This window comes from Ranitomeya variabilis, chromosome 3 (genome assembly GCF_051348905.1).
Source record: "Ranitomeya variabilis isolate aRanVar5 chromosome 3, aRanVar5.hap1, whole genome shotgun sequence".
Classification (NCBI taxonomy): domain Eukaryota; kingdom Metazoa; phylum Chordata; class Amphibia; order Anura; family Dendrobatidae; genus Ranitomeya; species Ranitomeya variabilis.
The window spans coordinates 676,154,516-676,176,500 of NC_135234.1; the positions used below are offsets into that span (position 1 = coordinate 676,154,516).

The window sequence follows — 21,985 nt, forward strand, 5'->3', positions numbered from 1 at the left end:
AGCACATTGATTTACAATGATTACTTTTTTCTTGTTTGCAAAAATAAAATCGATTGAATGAAGCCATAGTCTCTGTAGCCCGCGGTGAGGCACCAAACCTAATTAAGTGTATTGCAGGGCCGGCCGTGAGCTCCTCACCATACCCGGACGGCTCCTACTCCTGTAGTAATACTATCCCAATTCTCCATGAGGACAATACTCGCCTGACTACGCTCGGTGCACTTTCAGGAACTTGCTGTGTGATCGTCACTGCCGTCGTGATTCTCCCTCCCACACACACAGTCTAGCCAAGGCACAGCATAACTGAGTGGGCAGCAGCCCTACAAATCTCTCCTCCGCACATGTGGGGGGAGGCGCAGAAAATAACATGAGCTGTACAAGTCTGTCCATTGACAGCAGGTAAGAAATGATTTCAGCCGGACGGTTTACTACTATGTGTTATGTCTGAGACAAGTGGGAACCATCTCTTCTACAGAAAAGCAGCGTACAGGAGGCGAAGCGCTTCATGTGTCCTGGTCTTCTCGGTCATAGATGTATGGAAACTTTGCTTCATGCTGCAACATCTGCACAGGAAAAGGAAGAACGTTACCCGGGGTGAGTGCAATGTATACGGCACTGGCTGCTGGGCATGGCTCCGGCCGCAGCCCGTGGCTTTCTAGTGGGCATCTTGGGGGTTCCATGGCACAATAGTTGGAGAGTCGGGGTTTGTAGGCCTCTCCAACGAGGAGGAGGAGGACACAGAATGGTTTGTCATTTCTTCTGATCACTACGTTTTTGTTTGTAAGTCCGAACTTCTAGAATTTGAAATGAAGGAAATCCAAGCTCGGCCCCAGAAGTCTGTGGTGTTTTTTTCCCTCTCGCATTCCACAGTTGACTTTGCCTCTCCCCAGCAGGCAGCTCGCCAAGCCGGTGGGACTCTGTTGTTATAACAGCAGCCTCAGAATAGGAAATGTGAAAAAGAATGGTTGGTCTGTGCCAGCACTTCAGCTTTGTAGGGATGTGCAGGCATCACCTTTGTGTCTTCATAGCAAGGTCTGTGCTGTCACCTCGGGGCTGGAGCTGGTTTATAGCTCTATTTTTCACGTTGGTGGCCAAATGGCCGCAGTCTATTTTATGGAGAAAAATATAATTGCACTCGGAGCATAAATGGTACAGCAGATCATTACCAGGGCTGCGAGACTCGTATAGAGCAGGGCTGTGGATTCAGAGTCGTGGAGTCAGTCAGTGTCATGAAAATTGAGGAGTCGGAGGTTTGGCTTACCATCTCCACAGCCCTGGTTTAGGAGCCCATACGAATTCCCATTACACTTCTTCATTGGTTCCTCGTGGATCTGTAAAGTAGGGATGCCCATTTTCAGACTTTGTTTTTTCTTCATGGGTTCTTAAACAGAGCTTTATAGTTGCTTATGATTCTCGGATGTGCAGTCCCATGTTTTAATTTTTTTTTTCTACTATTCAGCAAACTTTACAGAGTTAACAGAAATGTATTTAAAAAAATCCCTTAAAAAATCTTTTAGTTGCATATTAAGATAGTCATCCAAAAAAAGCTTCTGCAGTTGCAAAGTACCAGAAAAAGCCTCATGCAGGAGTTTTACACGGTTTTCAATGTTTCTCCTGTTTTTGCACCCTTCTGTAGGCTACATTACACAGTGGTTACATTTTTGCATTCAGTAGTATGCTAATGAAATGACAGCTTGCTTTTTTTGTAATACATTGACAAAATGCCTTAAAAAAAGCGGCATCTGTTGAAGCTCCTCATCGATTTATATTGTAAAGTAATAAAGCCTCTTCATAGTGGAAACGCCTGAAGAATTGTCAGTTTTTTTTTTTCCCCTTTTAAACCACTTGGTGTCTTTAACCCTTTCCAGACCAGGCATTTTTGCGTTTTTGCACTTTTATTTTTTTCCTCCCCTTCTTCCAAGAGCTACAACCTTTCCTTCATTGACCTATGCGCGTGAGGGTTTATTTTGTGCACGACGCGTTTTGCTTTTGAATGATTCCATCCATACTGGATTGCAGGGGAAAAAAAATACCAAGTGCAGTGAAATAGCAAAAAAAGTGCAATTCCAGAATTGTTTCTTTAATTTTTGTTTACAGCATTTATTATACAGTCAAAATTACCTTGAATTATATAATATTCCAGGTCGGTAGGATTACAGTGATGACAGACATGCATAGTTGTTGTTTTTTTTTCTTAAGTGGTGAAAAAACACAGTATTTTGCTTGAATCTCCATTTTCCAGGACTAGTAACGTATTCAGGTGATGAAGCTGGGTCAAGGCCTGTTTCATTGATACCATTTTCAGTGTTTTTGTTTCCCCCTCCCCACGTCCTTGGTATGATAGTTACTGATCGAGTTAATTCGTTTTATATTTTGATAGGTTGGATTTTTACAGCTGTAGCGATATCACATGTGTTTTTTTCATTTCAGTTTTTATAGAGGGAAGGAGGTGGTGGTGAGTGGTGATTTTTAATTTTTATATATTTTTTACAGCCGACATGCTGTAAATACCACTGTCACAGATTGACCCTGGTATTTAGCGGGTTAGGCTACTTTCACACTAGCGTTGTGCACTGCACGTCGCTATGCTTCGTTTTGTAGAAAAACGCATCCTGCAAAAGTGCTTGCAGGATGCGTTTTTTCTCTATTGACTTGCATCAGCGACGCATTGCCACACGTCGCAACCGTCGTGTTGCATCGGACCGTCGCCACCAAAAAACGTTGCTTGTAACGTTTTTTGGTGCGTTGTGCCCCCGCCTCCCCGCACCTCACAATGGGGCAGCGGATGCATTGAAAAACAGCATCCGCTGCCCCCCATTGTGCGGCGCTTCCACAGTATGTCACGGTATGCAGCCGCAGGTGGAGCATCGCAGTCATCATCTGTCGGTAAACATGCAGGCGCTCAGATCCTGAGCCCGCATCAAAGTCAGGGAGCTGGCATATGATGATATAACTGTACGTTATGTGTCGGAAGGGGGTTAGAAATCTGAATCCGTTAACAGACGCTCAAGCTGCTGAACATACGAACAGCAAGTTGTTTTTACATAGAGGTTAGTTTATTCTTTTGCTTATTGTTAGCACCTAAGAAAAACATTGCGTTAACATAGACTTATTGGTAGATAAGCTAGTACTGTACTACTTCCAATAGATGAATTGTGCTTGGAAGAAATGACCAGTGTCGTGTAATATCAGAGGTTAGCGTCACCACAAAATATTATCCAGTAGGGTATATTGGAACAAGTGATTCTTTATTTGGTAAATTCAATAGGTATAAATTTTATATTTCAACCTTACTCGGTCTTTGTCAAGACTCTCTGTATGTGAGGAGGTAGATATATCAGGGCACAGAGGATCGTTGCGCCGTGTTTAATGGTTTCAAGCGGTGTTTTTTTAAAATGACATTAGATCAGATGATTAAAACAAACACGGCACTCTGCAGCGATGTAGGAGTTGGTGCCCAAGTAGGGTATCCAACCCTAATGGCAAATGTCAAAAATAACTTGGCACTCAATCATTTGTGAAGAAAAGAATGTTCAATTTATTTTGCGTCCAGACACAGAACCAATAGTTGTTGAACGTTTTCGGTCCTAAGTGGACCTTTTTCAGAACAGTTCAGTTTCTGGATTGCGGGGTCAATATGTATAATCTGTAAATTGGTCTCCCTGATAAAATGGATTGTCACCAAAGTAGTGTGCAATATGCAGGTACTAAGTCGCTTGAGGACATGGAACCCACACGGTGTAGAGCTCCAGCGCTGGTGGCGTCCTATGTCGCCGGTGAAAGCGCGCTGCGCATGCCCCCCAAAAAAACTTACAGCGCAGGCGCCGGGAACGCTAATGAAGGAAGAGGAGGCGGCCACCATTAGTGCTGCACTAGATGGCTCTTTTAGTTAAAAACGCCTGGGGGGTGACAGGTTCCCTTTAAGGAGATGAACTTTTCACCAGGCATTTAGATTTAATGAGATACTCGAGCAGGACAAGGACCGCAGTATACTTACGGTGGCCAGGCTGATGTTGTGTGGCCAGGACTTCCTGAGCTCTGGATATGGTAGTCACAATTTATTAGATTTCACAGCTCATCATTCAGACCCAAAAGTCATGTTTCTTGCCAGAATTCTGGCTTAAAACTCGTTGAAATGTTGTAAAATTTTTGCACCATTCATTTTTGCAGAAAATTTTGCTACTCTTTGAAAAGCAGGTGGAGTTTGGCAGGGAGGGTGGTGTCCAAGCACAACCTACAAATTCATCATAATTTACACCACATGAATGACCACTGAAATGTACTCCAGCCCTGACTGGAGTAAACTTTTTATACTGGCACTTGGCTACTGGAAGATGTGTCAAATTCATCAAGAGGTGCATGTCTCTTAATGAATTTGGCATGTCTTTCTCCAGAGTACCTTACGTCAAGACTGGCATGCAAAACACTAAACGTGATAAATTGTGGCCTAAATATCTTGTGAAAAATATAAAAAAAACTCAGACTAACACCCCTGAGTCTATTCACATTATCATTCAGCAAATCAAAGAGAATTTTAAAAAATCTCAGAAATCTAAATTTTCTTTTTTTTCCCCCCTAAAATATATTCTAGATACTATAACCTCAGTTTTCACATGTACAGCACCATGGAATTAATGATGTTATATAAATAAATAATAATAACCTCAGTAGTCATTTTCCTACATATCAACAGGACATCACATCTATAGAGCTTTCAGGCTCCTACTTACACATTCCTATTTATCCAGACTCTAAAAAGTGTTAAAAAAACGACATTTTGTCTAGATTCCATAATTTTATCTTAAAGTGTCGGCCTTTGTCCTCTTGGCGACTATTTCAAACGTCTTCACAATCGGAGAATAGTTCTTATTCTCTACTGCATTTGATTCCTGGAATCAGCAGATGGGGAACCTTCATGTGAGTCTGACCTTTCTTGCCTGAAGGTAAAATCCCAAGTATCAGCAACTCTAAGGGTACCGTCACACAGTGCAATTTTGATCGCTACGACGGCACGATTCGTGACATTCCAGCGATGCATTTACGATATCGCTGTGTCTGACACGCTACTGCGATCCGGATCCCCGCTGAGAATCGTACGTCGTAGCAGATCGTTTTAAACTTTCTTTCGTCGTCTAGTGTCCCGCTGTGGCGGCATGATTGCATTGTGTGACACAGGTTGTATACGATGTGCGCACAGTAACCAACGGCTTCTACATCGCAAATACGTCATGAAATTATCGCTCCAGCGCCGTGTATTGCAACGTGTGACCGCAGTATACGACGCTGGAGCGATACTTATACGACGCTGCGACGTCACGAATCGTGCCGTCGCAGCGATGAAAATTTCAATGTGTGACGGTACCCTTAGGTAATATTTTCAGCACTCTACAGATAAATTGATTAAAAGAGGTTTCTTGAGCCGTCCCTCAACAGCTCAGGTTATTGTACTCAGTTGAAGCCTACAGCCTTCCCAAGGTGCCGCACATATTGCAATTTTCGGCATCCTCCAAGTGTGTGTTCTTGAAAAGCACAAAACAGATTACAGAACGTAGTACTTGGCTGAGCCATAGACCAGATAGACATACATACAGTACCTCTACCTCGCTTGGTAGACCAGAGATGGTCAGACGTAAGCATAGTTTGACTATTGTAGTATATGGCTCTACTGAAAGGCAAAACAAAATCCTTCAGTGATGCCAAAATTGAGGACAAAAGCCCCTAAGCCAAGAGTTGTACCTCAATTTTCAGAGTTAAATTAGCTTAGCTACTAGTATTTTTTCATTGCATTTGTAACTCAGGAAGGTGTCCATCCTCACCTCCAAGAACAGCACTTTTTGGGGGGATACGGAGCTACACGTTGCCAGTTTTCCCAGGCCCACTGGGAGGCCAGTGTGGAAATGAGCAGATGTCGTATTAAACTACTTTCCAAGCATAACATTACTTCTGATTTCCAGTCTGATTGCAGTGCACCCCGGCTAAAAAGCTTCCAGTTATACAGCAGAGAGTAAAACCTTCTGCCTGAGGCCCGTTGCTGACACGACGGCTTTTCATAGTGTATCACGGCTTCCCAGCAGATCCAGTGAGTGGATTGCTGCCGACTTGGACCATGTCCCAGGCTCCGAGCTGCTGCAGAGTGGAATTGCTTTTTCCCTTCACGCTTCATTTCTAAATAATAATAATAAAAGGATACACATGCACGTCTTATGGGCTCCGAATCCTTACTGCGGCCACCAGCCTTTCCCAGGAAAGGCTGGGGGACCGAAGCTTGTAAGACAAGATGATTACTACATTCCGTTCTGAAAATGTGCAGAACTCATGTTGGCTGCTGTGCATGTGTGTCTTTCCTGCCGTTCTGCTGATGATTGGATGAGTACATGCTACAGCTAATATCCAGTACGAACACAGTCCCATACTATTCTTGATGGGGCAAAGAAGAGATCCCACAAGTACCATATAAAATCAAGTTTATTAGTAAATAATGAAATAAAACAATAGATAAATCCAACCAATACATAAGATACCATGTAAGGAACGCCACGAAACAACAGAAATATGGGTCTATCTATATGTGTACAGCAACCTTCTACATGCAACAAAGGCTAGAAGATGACAACGTATATCCTAGTTGACAACATGCTGACATTATACCCACTATATAGTGCAGAGAAACTGGGCGGCATAGATGTCAATACTCCAAATCCTAAACCATAAGAATTGTAATAAATACTAGGGCTTCCTCCAACAATAAATGCGTGCCACAATGGGCATAGTATCCAGAGCCCAATAGTCACAATAGGAGTAGGTGAGTAAGCAATAAAAGATGTATAATATTACCTGCCGCACAGTTTCTCCCGGGCGTCCCTTCACCCCGACGCGCGTTTCGCCGCCAGCTTCTTCCGGGGGCGTGTCAGGGTGAAGGAGAGCCGAGTTTTTAAACAAAAGGTATCCAATCAGCGGCCCGCAGTGTAAGTCGCTATCGCTGATGACGTCGGCGCATCGCGCGTCCGCCCTCCTCCGATGACATCACTTCCTGCCGACGCTCAATGGCACGCAAGCCAAAAGGTTGCGTGTCAGTGTATGAGCGTCACTGGAAGCGACGGAGGATCGGGACAGCGCTCATGCGCACAATCAGCTGCGACTAGACTGCAATAAAGGCCGGACCACGTATGTGGAAAAGTAACATGAAGCGCAATATAGCAAAATAGAGGCATTAACTGGCAGTTATATATAGAATAAATACACATACAATACATGAATAAGGTGCATACTAAAGTGCATAATGCATAAATAACAACAAATACCTATATAGAAAATACATATATATAATACATAAATATAAATACATAAATAGAGTGCCTAAAATATTAATTACATCATTTTAACCATCCCTTAATGGATGTGATAATTTATTAAAGTGCTTAGTGATGATTATACCGTAAAATATATTAAAGTGCTTGGTGATGATTATACAGTGAAATATATATATATCATAAATACAAAACAAATATCAATATATAATACTATAAAGTGCTAACATTAAACCACTACCATAACCTACAGTAACATGTACTATAATGTATATACTGCCAAATATTATAACATAACCCCAACTATAAAGCTAAAATGGCCTATGATTATATATATATAGTAAGATGACATGAAAGGATGAGGACTTCTTCTTCATAAACTATGATTGTAGTCCACCAACTTCCATACATATCCACATACGACAGTGCTAATAGAAAACTCCCAAGATCTAAGGTGAAAGAATAAAAACAGTTAAAATACAAATACAAGACAATGTAAACCCAGCAACCCTCACCCCTAAAAAAGAGAACCTCTTATAAAAATGCTGAAAAGCCCATGTTTTCATTTAGACCTCTGGGACTCATTGTCCCTAGGCGATGGATCCACCGACATTCCAGTTGGGCTAAGACCCTGCCCAAATCACCCCCTCTGATACCCATGTGTAATTGGTCAATAGCCCTGAACATCAAGCCTTTGGGGTTACATCCATGGTACTTTTTGAAATGTCTAGGTAGCGTTTTTAAACTAGACTCGTCTTTTACCAGGGCCGCTTTTTCAATATCTAGTATGTGTTCCCTAACTCTGATCTTAAATTCTCTAGTGGTAAGGCCCACATAAACCTTCCCACAGGGACACTCGGCGTGATAAATCACTCCTTTAGAAGAGCACGTAAGATGTTTCCTTATTTGAAAGGTGCGAGACCCATCCGCATTTTTGAAATTTTTGGTCCTTGTCAGATTTAAACACGCCTTACAAAGGCCACATGGGAAGAATCCCCACACCTCAGAATTCATGTTATGCCTCCTAGAGACTTCATAGTGACTGTGCACCAAGAGGTCTCTAAGGTTGGCCGACCGACGGGCTACATATTGGGGGGATGAAGGCAAGATTTGTTTCAACGCGGGATCGGTGAGTAAAACTCCCCAATGCTTTCCAATAATAGTTCTAAGGTTATTCCATTCTCCGTTGTATGAGGAGATGAATCGTACCTGTGATTTATCCTCGTTGGTACTGATCTTTTTCCCACTGTATAGCAGTTGATTTCTTGTTGTAGATGACGCTCTTCTATAACCCCTTCGGATCATCCTGCGGCTATAGCCACGGTCTTCAAACCTCCTTGTAAGATCTTGGCATTGTCTCTCAAATGCTGTTGAATCCGAACAGATTCTTCTTGCTCTGAGGAATTGGCCAATAGGAATCCCCCGGATAGTACTAATGGGGTGAGCTGAATCCGCCATAAGATATGAGTTAGTGGCCGTAGGTTTTCTGTAGATGTCAGTATGGATCATACCTTCTTCTGATGCTTCGATCCAAATATCCAAAAATTCCAAACATCTACCTGTTTTAAACGTCAGTTTGATATTAACGTCATTGTTATTTAATTTCTGCATCAAATCTGCAAGTCCAGATACATTCCCCTCCCATACAAACAGTATATCGTCGATATACCTTACCCAATTATGTACACAACTAATCTCCTCAATTTCTTCCCCCATAAAGACACGTCTTTCCCAGGCCCCCAAAAAAAGATTCGCATAAGACGGAGCGCATGATGCCCCCATTGCCGTACCTTGTAATTGTCGGTATATTTTTCCATTGAAGGTAAAAATATTATGGGTCAAGATGAATTCCAATAACACCAAAATAAGGTTGGCTAGGGGGCCATCAATATTGCTTGATTGTAAAAACCAGGATGTGGCCGCTAAACCATCACTATGCTTGATTGACGTATACAACGCTTCAACGTCTGCTGTGACCAATATCATGTTGTCTTCCAATTGTATTTGGTCTAGTCGTTGAAGGGCCTGGTTGGTGTCTCTAATAAAGGATGGAAGAGTAGAGACAATGGGTTTAAGGAAATAATCAACGATATCTGAAACAACCTCACATAGGCCCCCGTTTCCTGCCACAATCGGGCGTCCAGGGGGATCTGTGGGATTTTTATGTACCTTGGGGATGAGGTAGAACGTAGGAAGTCTAGGTACCAGTTTACGAGTCCTATCCAGAAGTGTCTTAGAAATCAAACCATCCTCAAATGCTTTTTCCAAAATGGTAACCAGACTCTGTTGGAAAGAGGAAGTGGGGTTATATGCCAGTTTTTTGTAGCAATTGCCATCATCAAGTAATTTCAATGCCTGGCGTTCGTACATCACAGACGGCCAAACCACCAAATTTCCCCCTTTGTCCGCAGGTTTATACACAACGTCATCCCAATCCTGCAACTCCCTTAATGCTCTACGTTCTTCCCCAGATAAATTGTCCCTATGCTTCTGGTTACAGGCCAGGGTTTCTATATCCCTGGTAACGAGGCGGGTAAAAATTTCTACTGCTGACGACAGTTTCAAAGGGGGAAAGGTTTGAGATTTTACAAATGGCCGAGACGGGATAGTACTTACCCCATGGGGTTCATTTTCTTCGAGAAGAGTTTCCAAAATATGTGCTACCTCTTCATCCCCCATAATATTAGAACATTCTGTATTCAAATCATCCGATTTAAAGTGTAACTTTTTTAGTAATATCTTACGGGCAAATAGATTCAAATCCTTTATGGCAGTAAAGGCGTCTAAATTGGAAGAAGGAGAGAATGTAACTGTGCGGCAGGCAGGGCCGGACTGGCCATAGGGCACTTCTGGCAAATGCCAGAAGGGCCGGTGCCAGTGGTGGGCCGCTCAATCCGCCGCCCCCGCCGTCGCATTCAACTATACCGGCGTATAGACGCCGGTACAGTTGAATGCAATGATGGAGGAGAGCGTCCACAGACGCTCCTCTCCCATCATTCCCCGCTCTGCCTCTGACACTGCGGGTGCGCGATGATGTCATATCATCGCGCACCTGCTGTGTCCCGGGCAGACTGCAGCTGCTGAGACAGGAGCAGGAACCAGGAAGCAACGCTGGGCACGAGGAGAGGTGAGGAGAGTTTTTTTTTTTTCTGGACTGTGGGGCCATTCTCGGAGGAGGTGAGGGGAGGAAGAGAAGAGATGTGGGCTGTATATAGTTCTCTGTGGGCTGTGCTCTGTGCTGTATACTGCTGTGGGCTGTATATAGTTCTCTGTGGGCTGTGCTCTGTGCTGTATACTGCTGTGGGCTGTATATAGTTCTCTGTGGGCTGTGCTCTGTGCTGTATACTGCTGTGGGCTGTATATAGTTCTCTGTGGGCTGTGCTCTGCTGTATACTACTGTGTACTCTGTGCTGTATATAGTTCTCTGTGGGCTGTGCTCTGTGCTGTATACTGCTGTGTGCTCTGTGCTATATATAGTTCTCTGTGGGCTGTGCTCTGTGCTGTATACTGCTGTGGGCTGTATATAGCTCTCTGTGGGCTGTGCTCTGTGCTGTATACTACTGTGGGCTGTATATAGCTCTCTGTGGGCTGTGCTCTGTGCTGTATACTGCTGTGGGCTGTATATAGTTCTCTGTGGGCTGTGCTGTATACTACTGTGGGCTGTATATAGTTCTCTGTGGGCTGTGCTCTGTGCTGTATACTACTGTGTGCTCTGTGCTATATATAGTTCTCTGTGGGCTGTGCTCTGTGCTGTATACTACTGTGGGCTGTATATAGTTCTCTGTGGGCTGTGCTCTGTGCTGTATACTGCTGTGGGCTGTATATAGTTCTCTGTGGGCTGTGCTCTGTGCTGTATACTGCTGTGGGCTGTATATAGTTCTCTGTGGGCTGTGCTCTGTGCTGTATACTGCTGTGGGATGTATATAGTTCTCTGTGGGCTGTGCTCTGTGCTGTATACTACTGTGGGCTGTATATAGTTCTCTGTGGGCTGTGCTCTGTGCTGTATATAGCTCTCTGTGGGCTGTGCTCTGTGCTGTATACTACTGTGTGCTCTGTGCTATATATAGTTCTCTGTGGGCTGTGCTCTGTGCTGTATACTGCTGTGGGCTGTATATAGTTCTCTGTGGGCTGTGCTCTGTGCTGTATACTGCTGTGGGCTTTATATAGTTCTCTGGGCTGTGCTCTGTGCTGTATACTGCTGTGGGCTGTATATAGTTCTCTGTGGGCTGTGCTCTGTGCTGTATACTGCTGTGGGCTGTATATAGTTCTCTGTGGGCTGTGCTCTGTGCTGTATACTGCTGTGGGCTGTATATAGCTCTCTGTGGGCTGTGCTCTGTGCTGTATACTGCTGTGAGCTGTATATAGTTCTCTGTGGGCTGTGCTCTGTGCTGTATACTACTGTGGGCTGTATATAGTTCTCTGTGGGCTGTGCTCTGTGCTGTATACTACTGTGTGCTGTATATAGTTCTCTGTGGGCTGTGCTGTATATAGTACTCTGTGGGCTGTGCTGTATATAGTACTCTGGGCTGTGCTGTATATAGTACTCTGTGGGCTGTGCTGTATATAGTACTCTGTGGGCTGTGCTGTGTATAGTACTCTGTGGGCTGTGCTGTATATAGTACTCTGTGGGCTGTGCTGTATATAGTACTCTGTGGGCTGTGCTGTATATAGTACTCTCTGGGCTGTGCTGTATATAGTACTCTCTGGGCTGTGCTGTATATAGTACTCTCTGGGCTGTGCTTTATATAGTACTCTGGGCTGTGCTGTATATAGTACTCTGGGCTGTGCTTTATATAGTTCTCTGTGAGCTGTGCTGTATATAGTTCTCTGTGGGCTGTGCTGTATATAGTTCTCTGTGGGCTGTGCTGTATTTATTACTTTGTGGGCTGTGCTGTATATATTACTTTGTGGGCTGTGCTGTATATATTACTCTGTGGGCTGTGCTGTATACTACTGTGTGGACTGTGCTGTATACTTCTACATGGGCTGTGCTGTATACTACTGTGTGGTCTGTGCTGTATACTACTGTGTGGTCTGTGCTGAATACTGCTGTGTGGGCTGTGTTATCTACTACGCGAGCTGTGCTATAGTATGCAGGCTGTGCTGTATACTATGCGGTTTGTGCTATATAATATGCGGGCTTTGCTATATACTATGGGGAGTATATTATATTCTATGGGGGAGGCCATGTTATGTACTATGTGGCTGTGTTATATACTATTGTGGGGGTATATTATATTCTATGGGGGAGGCTGCGTTATATACTATGGGGGGCTGCATTATATTCTATGGGGGGCTACATTATATATTATGGGGAGGTGGGCTGTATTATATTCTATGGGGGTTACATACTCTGGGGTGGCTGCATTATACTCTGTGGGGTGGCTGCATTATACTCTGGGGTGGCTGCATTATACTCTGGGGTGGCTGCATTATACTCTGGGGTGGCTGCATTATACTATATGTGGGCTGCATTATACTGTATCGAGGACTATGGGGAATACGTTATACTATATGAAGAACTATGGGGTGCATTATACTATGGGAAGTGAATTGTACTACATGGATGACTGTGGCGGTGCATTATACTATATGGAGCACTATGAGGATTGTATTATGCTATATGGAGGACTATGAGGATTGTATTATGCTATATGGAGGACTATGAGGAGTGTATTATACTATGTGGAGGACTGAGCAGTGTATTTTAATATATGGAGGACTATAGGGAGTGTATTATACTATATGGAGGACTATGGAGCACATTATAATATATGGAGGACTATGGGGTGTATTTTACTAAACAAGTAAAATGCTGCATATTCGGATTGTTTTTGCTGGAACAAAAAGCCTTGTTGTCAGCAGCACATTGCCAGTGTAAACTGTAGATGTGCTGCTGAAAACATGATACTGTATGGTGATCTATTAGTGATCGTTCTGTCTCATCATTATTCCTCAGCTGGTGGAAAGAGGCCGGGAAACAAGCGTTGAACAACTTCAGTATTGTCGATCAAACTCGTTTAGCGGCCTGAACTCAGCGCACGTAAATACAACAGAAAGGCTTCTGTGTGATGTGCAATATGTTAGCACTTGGGGCCCCATTTTAAACTTTGCCTAGGGCCCCACTTTGCCTAAAACCGGCCCTGCCTATAAGTGTACAAAGGTATTATACAGTCACCGTGTGACAAGTGGGCCTGTGTAACTTCAAATGCCAGGGCTGAATTTTAGTCCCAGTCCGGCCCTGGCGGCAGGTAATATTATACATCTTTTATTGCTTACTCACCTACTCCTATTGTGACTATTGGGCTCTGGATACTATGCCCATTGTGGCACGCATTTATTGTTGGAGGAAGCCCTAGTATTTATTACAATTCTTATGGTTTAGGATTTGGAGTATTGACATCTATGCCGCCCAGTTTCTCTGCACTATATAGTGGGTATAATGTCAGCATGTTGTCAACTAGGATATACGTTGTCATCTTCTAGCCTTTGTTGCATGTAGAAGGTTGCTGTACACATATAGATAGACCCATATTTCTGTTGTTTCGTGGCGTTCCTTACATGGTATCTTATGTATTGGTTGGATTTATCTATTGTTTTATTTCATTATTTACTAATAAACTTGATTTTATATGGTACTTGTGGGATCTCTTCTTTGCCCCATCAAGAATAGTATGGGACTGTGTTCGTAGTGTAGTTGAAGTGCCCTATGTGATATTTGGACATTAGTGATTTAGCTAATATCCAGGCATTATAGCATGGCAAGATTTACAAAGGGACCTCACTAATTTTGTTGTTGTCCATGACAAACATGGCCCGATGCCTAGGCTACCACTACGCTCACTTGTACTGCATCATTTGTTTTTGGATTCGGTGGTTTAGTAGTTTGTGATAATATTCCTGATGAAAGCCCTGGTGGCCCGGGGGGTTACCACCTAAAATGCTGTTTAGTCTAGGATGGTTACAAGTTACTTGTAAGAAGCTCTGGAGCTAAAGGGGTTGTTCAAACCTTGAAATTGATTATACATTAAACAAAAAAACAACATTCTGCAGACTCTAAATAATAATTAAACATGCTCGCTAATTCCCTAACGCGCCTTTTCTAATGATCGGTTCTTCATTTATACAGTGCATTAATCTGGATGTATAGGATGTACATCTCTTGCATGCAAAAACCTGCATTCTGGTGTACACTCTCCAATATTAAAAATTGCAGCACCAAGATAGAAATGTCATACAATTCCTAGAACTCACCGGATGGATGAACGTGTTTATGACATGAAAATGATCAAGAGAATTGAAATAACATTTTCAAAACTAGGACTAGGATCAGTGTAACATTAGAGGGGTTCTGCTATTGTACATTATGCCACTCCACGCCATAATCCCAGGACTAGGATCAGTGTGACATTAGAGGGGTCCAGCTATTGTACATTATGCCACTCCATGCCATAATCCCAGGACTAGGATCAGTGTGACATTAGAGGGGTCCGGCTATTGTACATTATGCCACTCCACGCCATAATCCCAGGACTAGGATCAGTGTGACATTAGAGGGGTCCAGCTATTGTACATTATGCCACTCCACGCCATAATCCCAGGACTAGGATCAGTGTGACATTAGAGGGGTCCGGCTATTGTACATTATGCCACTCCACGCCATAATCCCAGGACTAGGATCAGTGTGACATTAGAGGGGTCCGGCTATTGTACATTATGCCACTCCACGCCATAATCCCAGGACTAGGATCAGTGTGACATTAGAGGGGTCCTGCTATTGTACATTATGCCACTCCACGCCATAATCCCAGGACTAGGATCAGTGTGACATTGGAGGGGTCCGGCTATTGTACATTATGCCACTCCACGCCATAATCCAAGGACTAGGATCAGTGTGACATTAGAGGGGTCCGGCTATTGTACATTATGCCACTCCACGCCATAATCCAAGGACTAGGATCAGTGTGACATTAGAGGGGTCCGGCTATTGTACATTATGCCACTCCACGCCATAATCCCAGGACTAGGATCAGTGTGACATTAGAGGGGTCCGGCTATTGTACATTATGCCACTCCACGCCATAATCCCAGGACTAGGATCAGTGTGACATTAGAGGGGTCCGGCTATTGTACATTATGCCACTCCACGCCATAATCCCAGGACTAGGATCAGTGTGACATTAGAGGGGTCCTGCTATTGTACATTATGCCACTCCACGCCATAATCCCAGGACTAGGATCAGTGTGACATTAGAGGGGTCCGGCTATTGTACATTATGCCACTCCACGCCATAATCCCAGGACTAGGATCAGTGTGACATTAGAGGGGTCCGGCTATTGTACATTATGCCACTCCACGCCATAATCCCAGGACTAGGATCAGTGTGACATTAGAGGGGTCCAGCTATTGTACATTATGCCACTCCACGCCATAATCCCAGGACTAGGATCAGTGTGACATTAGAGGGGTCCGGCTATTGTACATTATGCCACTCCACGCCATAATCCCAGGACTAGGATCAGTGTGACATTAGAGGGGTCCGGCTATTGTACATTATGCCACTCCACGCCATAATCCCAGGACTAGGATCAGTGTGACATTAGAGGGGTCCTGCTATTGTACATTATGCCACTCCACGCCATAATCCCAGGACTAGGATCAGTGTGACATTGGAGGGGTCCGGCTATTGTACATTATGCCACTCCACGCCATAATCCAAGGACTAGGATCAGTGTGACATTAGAGGGGTCCGGCTATTGTACATTATGCCACTCCACGCCATAATCCAAGGACTAGGATCAGTGTGACATTAGAGGGGTCCGGCTATTGTACATTATGCCACTCCACGCCATAATCCCAGGACTAGGATCAGTGTGACATTAGAGGGGTCCGGCTATTGTACATTATGCCACTCCACGCCATAATCCCAGGACTAGGATCAGTGTGACATTAGAGGGGTCCGGCTATTGTACATTATGCCACTCCACGCCATAATCCCAGGACTAGGATCAGTGTGACATTAGAGGGGTCCTGCTATTGTACATTATGCCACTCCACGCCATAATCCCAGGACTAGGATCAGTGTGACATTAGAGGGGTCCGGCTATTGTACATTATGCCACTCCACGCCATAATCCCAGGACTAGGATCAGTGTGACATTAGAGGGGTCCGGCTATTGTACATTATGCCACTCCATGCCATAATCCCAGGACTAGGATCAGTGTGACATTAGAGGGGTCCGGCTATTGTACATTATGCCACTCCACGCCATAATCCCAGGACTAGGATCAGTGTGACATTGGAGGGGTCCGGCTATTGTACATTATGCCACTCCACGCCATAATCCAAGGACTAGGATCAGTGTGACATTAGAGGGGTCCGGCTATTGTACATTATGCCACTCCACGCCATAATCCCAGGACTAGGATCAGGGTGACATTAGAGGGGTCCGGCTATTGTACATTATGCCACTCCACGCCATAATCCCAGGACTAGGATCAGTGTGACATTAGAGGGGTCCTGCTATTGTACATTATGCCACTCCACGCCATAATCCCAGGACTAGGATCAGTGTGACATTAGAGGGGTCCGGCTATTGTACATTATGCCACTCCACGCCATAATCCCAGGACTAGGATCAGTGTGACATTAGAGGGGTCCGGCTATTGTACATTATGCCACTCCACGCCATAATCCCAGGACTAGGATCAGTGTGACATTAGAGGGGTCCGGCTATTGTACATTATGCCACTCCACGCCATAATCCAAGGACTAGGATCAGTGTGACATTAGAGGGGTCCGGCTATTGTACATTATGCCACTGCGCCCCATAATCCCTGGAGTAGGATCCCTTGTAAATTCGTCCTCACGGCATTGCTAATGGCTAATGTGGTCTCTCCAGACCAGTCTTTGGCTGCCATTGTGTCCAAGGCAAAAGCGGGGCTCCTTGCTTAGTAGGATCAACCTCCATTCTAGCCTCTGGTTGCAGGCCATGTGGACAATGACATAAAGAGACCTTCACGAGAGAATGTCACACCGGTCCTACTCCTGGGATTATGATGTGGGGTGGCATAATGTATGGGAGTCAGACCCCTTTAGTCTTCATTCTAGGTGCACGGGCAGCTCAGCCTTTCTTTGGTTTGATGGTGGAACCAGTGGTACGATCATTTCTCCAAAGTGTCTCAGGAGCCATTTTTCAATACAGTAACACAAGGTCGCATGTTGTTCTTGTTACTGTGAGCAGGCAGTGTGGCCTTAAAGAGGTTGTCCACTACTTTCATTACTGATATATCCTCGTCCATGCGGGGACTTCTGCATGTGGTGCTCATACTTGATGCTAAATAGATTCAGATGTTTTAAACATTTTGTTTCCATTTTTTGATAATTTGCATATCATTAACATGATTTTGTGATTTTAATAGTTGAACAACGTTTCCTTCTTGGTGATGCAATTTCTATGTTGTGGGAAGTATTTTGCATTGTATCCATAGACAAATGGGCAAGATATAATCAGTCAAAATCATTTTTTTTTTTTATTAACTGTTTTGTCAAGTTTGCATCACTTTGCGGCTTATTTGGACATTCAAAAAAAAACAAAACCTATGTAGTAGAGAAAAATTGTAAAATCCATAAAGACATCTCCAGAGAGGGGACATAATTCTCTCACTTGTACCATGCCTTATGAAGAGACCTAAGAAGTCTCAAAAGCCTGCTTTGCAACATACCGTAATTTGTTTCATTTTTGCTAGCCATTAAAAGGTATAACTACAAGACTATTATTTTGTTTTTCCAAATGAGAGCAAACTTTTTTTCAACTGGCTAACGCTGTACCAAACCTTTTTTTTTTCTTTTATGTAATATATACACAGCAGTCTCAATGTATCCTATGTGATGTACATACAGCAGTCTGTGTATCCTTTATGATGTACATATAGCGGTCTCATTGCATCCTATGTAATGTATACATTGCATTCTGTGTCCTATGTCATGTGTATACCGCAGTCCCTATGATGTATATACAGCAGTCTCGGTGCATCGTATGTGATGTACAAACAGCAGTCTCCGTATATATGTGTTAAGGTACCGTTACACTAAACGACTTGCCAACGATCACGACCAGCGATACGACCTGGCCGTGATCGTTGGTAAGTCGTTGTGTGGTCGCTGGGGAGCTGTCACACAGACAGCTCTCTCCAGCGACCAACGATCAGGGGAACGACTTCGGCATCGTTGAAACTGTCTTCAACGATGCCGAAGTCCCCCTGCAGCACCCGGGTAACCAGGGTAAACATCGGGTTACTAAGTGCAGGGCCGCGCTTAGTAACCCGATGTTTACCCTGGTTACCATTGTAAAAGTTAAAAAAAAACAAAAAAAAAACAAACACTACATACTCACATTCTGATGTCTGTCACGTCCCCCGGCGTCCACAGGGTTAAAACTGCTTTCGGCTGGAGCGCTGGTAATGCACGCGCTGCTGCCGAGAGCTTCCCTGCACTGAATATGTCAGCGCCGGCCGTAAAGCAGAGCACAGCGGTGACTTCACCGCTGTGCTCTGCTTTATGGCCAGCGCTGACACAGTCAACCCTGTGGACGCCGGGGGACGTGACAGACATCAGAATGTGAGTATGTAGTGGTTTTTTTTTTTTTACTTTTACAATGGTAACCAGGATAAATATCGGGTTACTAAGCGCGGCCCTGCGCTTAGTAACCCGATATTTACCCTGGTTACAAGTGAACACATCGCTGGATCGGCATCACACACGCTGATCCAGTGATGACAGCGGGTGATCAGCGACCAAAAAAAGGTCCTGATCATTCCCATCGACCAATGATCTCCCAGCAGGGGCCTGATCGTTGGTCGCTGTCACACATAACGAGATCGTTAGCGGGATCGTTGCTTACGTCACCAAAAGCGTGACGTTGCAACGATATAGTTAACGATATCGTTATGTGTGACTCAGCCTTTACATCAGGCAGGGAAATGTTATCTCAGAAAGCAGCAGCCGAGAGCCCCTGCTGCTTTGTATGTATACTTACTTATCATAAGTGACTTATGGCTCCCTTCCTGACCTGAACTTTTTACTTTTAACACATCCAGTTGTGGAGCTTATTGTTCTAAGATCTATTGATTAAAATGTACTTTGTTCATGGGATGACCTCTTTAATTCCGTAGGGACTTGTGTGCCACCAAACCAATGCTTTATCAGGTGCCATACATACTGAGCTATTCTCAGCTCCTGCACCTGTTTCGCCCTGCACCAGTAATACTTGGAGGAGAATGGTTACGTACTTAATGCATTCAATTTCTTTTCGTTTGGAATCTGAGAGAAATAAAACTCCATATGAAATCGGTGGTACACAGTATGTAGATGTTATAAAGGCCTAATTGAATGTTTGTTTTTATCTGAAGTTGTACACTGATTACTCGTTATTTATTCTTTGCTTTTGATGCGAATATAGAAGAACACATGATGTAACACCATAGAGAAATGAAGACAACATTAAAGCGTCTACATGATTACTTAGGCCGGTTTCACATTTGCGGTTGTGTCCGCAGCGTTTGTGCCGCAATTTTCCGCATGCTTTGTGTATTCCTATCTTTAACATTAGGGACGCAGGTGTCTGCGAGTGGTTGCGTTTTGCCGCTTTTGACGACGCATGCGTCGTTTCATCGTCTGCGGCGTGGCGCGGTAAGCGCTACATGTAGTCATTTTAGAGGCGTCAATTTGCCGGCTAGAAACGTATGCGGTTGTTAGCGCAAGGAATGCGGCAAAAAAATGCATTACTGTCTATGGGAACGCATGCGTACACATGTCTTTGCGTACGCATGTGTTTGATGCGCTTGCGTACTTTGGACTGCACATGTCCAGGAACTGATTTAGACATGCCCGTTAAAGACACACCCTCCTGGAAATATTAAACACATGCGCATAAAAAGCACAAACACATGTAAAAACGCAGGCAAACGCTGCATTTTTTGTACCATCATGTGTAAGCTGATGCGGATAAAAAATGCTGCGTTATCATACGTTTGCATGCGTTTGCGGTTGCGGACGATACGCTGCGGACTTAACCGCAAATGTAAAACTAGCCTTAAAGCGTTATTCCCAAAGTATCTAGTTATCTCCTTTCCATTCTGAATGGCAGAAAGCTCTACTTTGCTTTTTCCGGAGGTCTAGGATGGGGTTCTGCATCACCTGTTCTCGATATCGTGGGTGTCTCAGCGGTTAAATTGTCAATTTGGAAATAACCTCTTCTGTTGTTCAAAAGTGGAGTCTTCTGCGTGGCTACTTGGGGTATGTGAGACCTAAGAGCTCTGTGTCAGAAACTATCTGCAGATTATCAGGATTTCTGTATGGTCAGATGTTCGATTTAAAGGGGTTGTAATTCCCGGCATGGCTGGGCAGTCACATCACACTGGGAATGATATATATCAGCCCTGAAAGGTGATGGCCGCATCTCTTATCGGCCAAACCTGGTGACAGGTTCACTTTAAGTTAATGTGATGTCTTGCTGTCAAAGATTGTTCCTTGGAGATGACAACTACTGGTAGATGGAAAGCAGGAGGAATGAGTTAGGAGCTGATAGGGTTGCATTTAGTGGCAACAGTGAGGGTGGTGAAATGATTGGTGAGCGACTTCCAATTCTTCCACCTGTTTGACCCCAAACAAGGTTAACTGGGCAGATCTCCTGAGTGGCTGTACAGCGCTTATCATTGCGGCACTTGGACCTTAGCCGAGGACAAGTCTGAACCCACATGCCCCTTTATGAAATGAGACGCCAGATAGCAAAAGCTTGAATAAGGCGAGTACACTCCGCGGCCATTCTTTGTTTCCTGCAGCAAGTGTTGTCCTATCCTGCTGTGTTTTAGTGTACTCTATGTTTACACGGACGGTATTCTAATACTTTGTCTACGTGGCACAATCCGCGCCTTTGATCAGCCGCCGATCTGCTATATACAAGTCGACTGGTGGTAGACTGTCTAGAGGACAGTTCTGTGCGTGCAGGATGATGGGCTGCGGAGAACCATGATTTATTTTAAGCCTTCTTTATAGTGATCGCACCTGATGAACGAGCGTTTTGCTCATTCTGCAGGTGTTTGCTTGTCAAATTAGATAAGCTGAAAGTTGGGAGCGAGCGGTTTAACAAACATTTTGTTTTCCCAATTATGGGCTTGTCTAAATGGGTTATAACTGTGACGTTGTGTTTGTATAACTACTTGTTCTTCAACTCTCAATTGCTGAGTTTACATCTGCGATCCACTGATCTGCTCCATGCAAGCCGATTGTCAGCCGTCTGCTGGCCGGTTTCGTCAGGTTGACCAGAATTTTATGTGCCATGATCGATGGTTAATATGATCATTCTTTGCTCGTAGAATAGCATGTTATCAGCAGAACATCAAACACCATTTTTAATCATCGCACCCAACGGATGAGCGGTTTCCCTCCAGATGCCTATTCCCCAGTAGTCAGCCTGTGTAATTGGGCCTTAATATGATCATTGTATGCACTGCAGATGTATCAGCAGAAAGTTATATTCACTTACTGCAAAGCTTCATTAGCAAATGAAAGTTGATTATTTATTTATTTTTTTACCTATAATTAAAGGGTTTTTTTCATGTTACAATCGTCTTGACATTGTAACTTCAGCACATGACTAATAAATCAATCACTGGG

The 21,985-nt window shown here is 44.0% G+C and overlaps 1 protein-coding gene across 4 annotated transcripts in view; it reads left to right on the forward strand.

The window, feature by feature from the left end:
* The window catches only part of LOC143816956 (cyclic AMP-dependent transcription factor ATF-7-like), a 112,190-nt gene that overhangs the window by 40,093 nt on the left and 50,112 nt on the right, over window positions 1-21,985 (forward strand). The window lies entirely within an intron of this gene.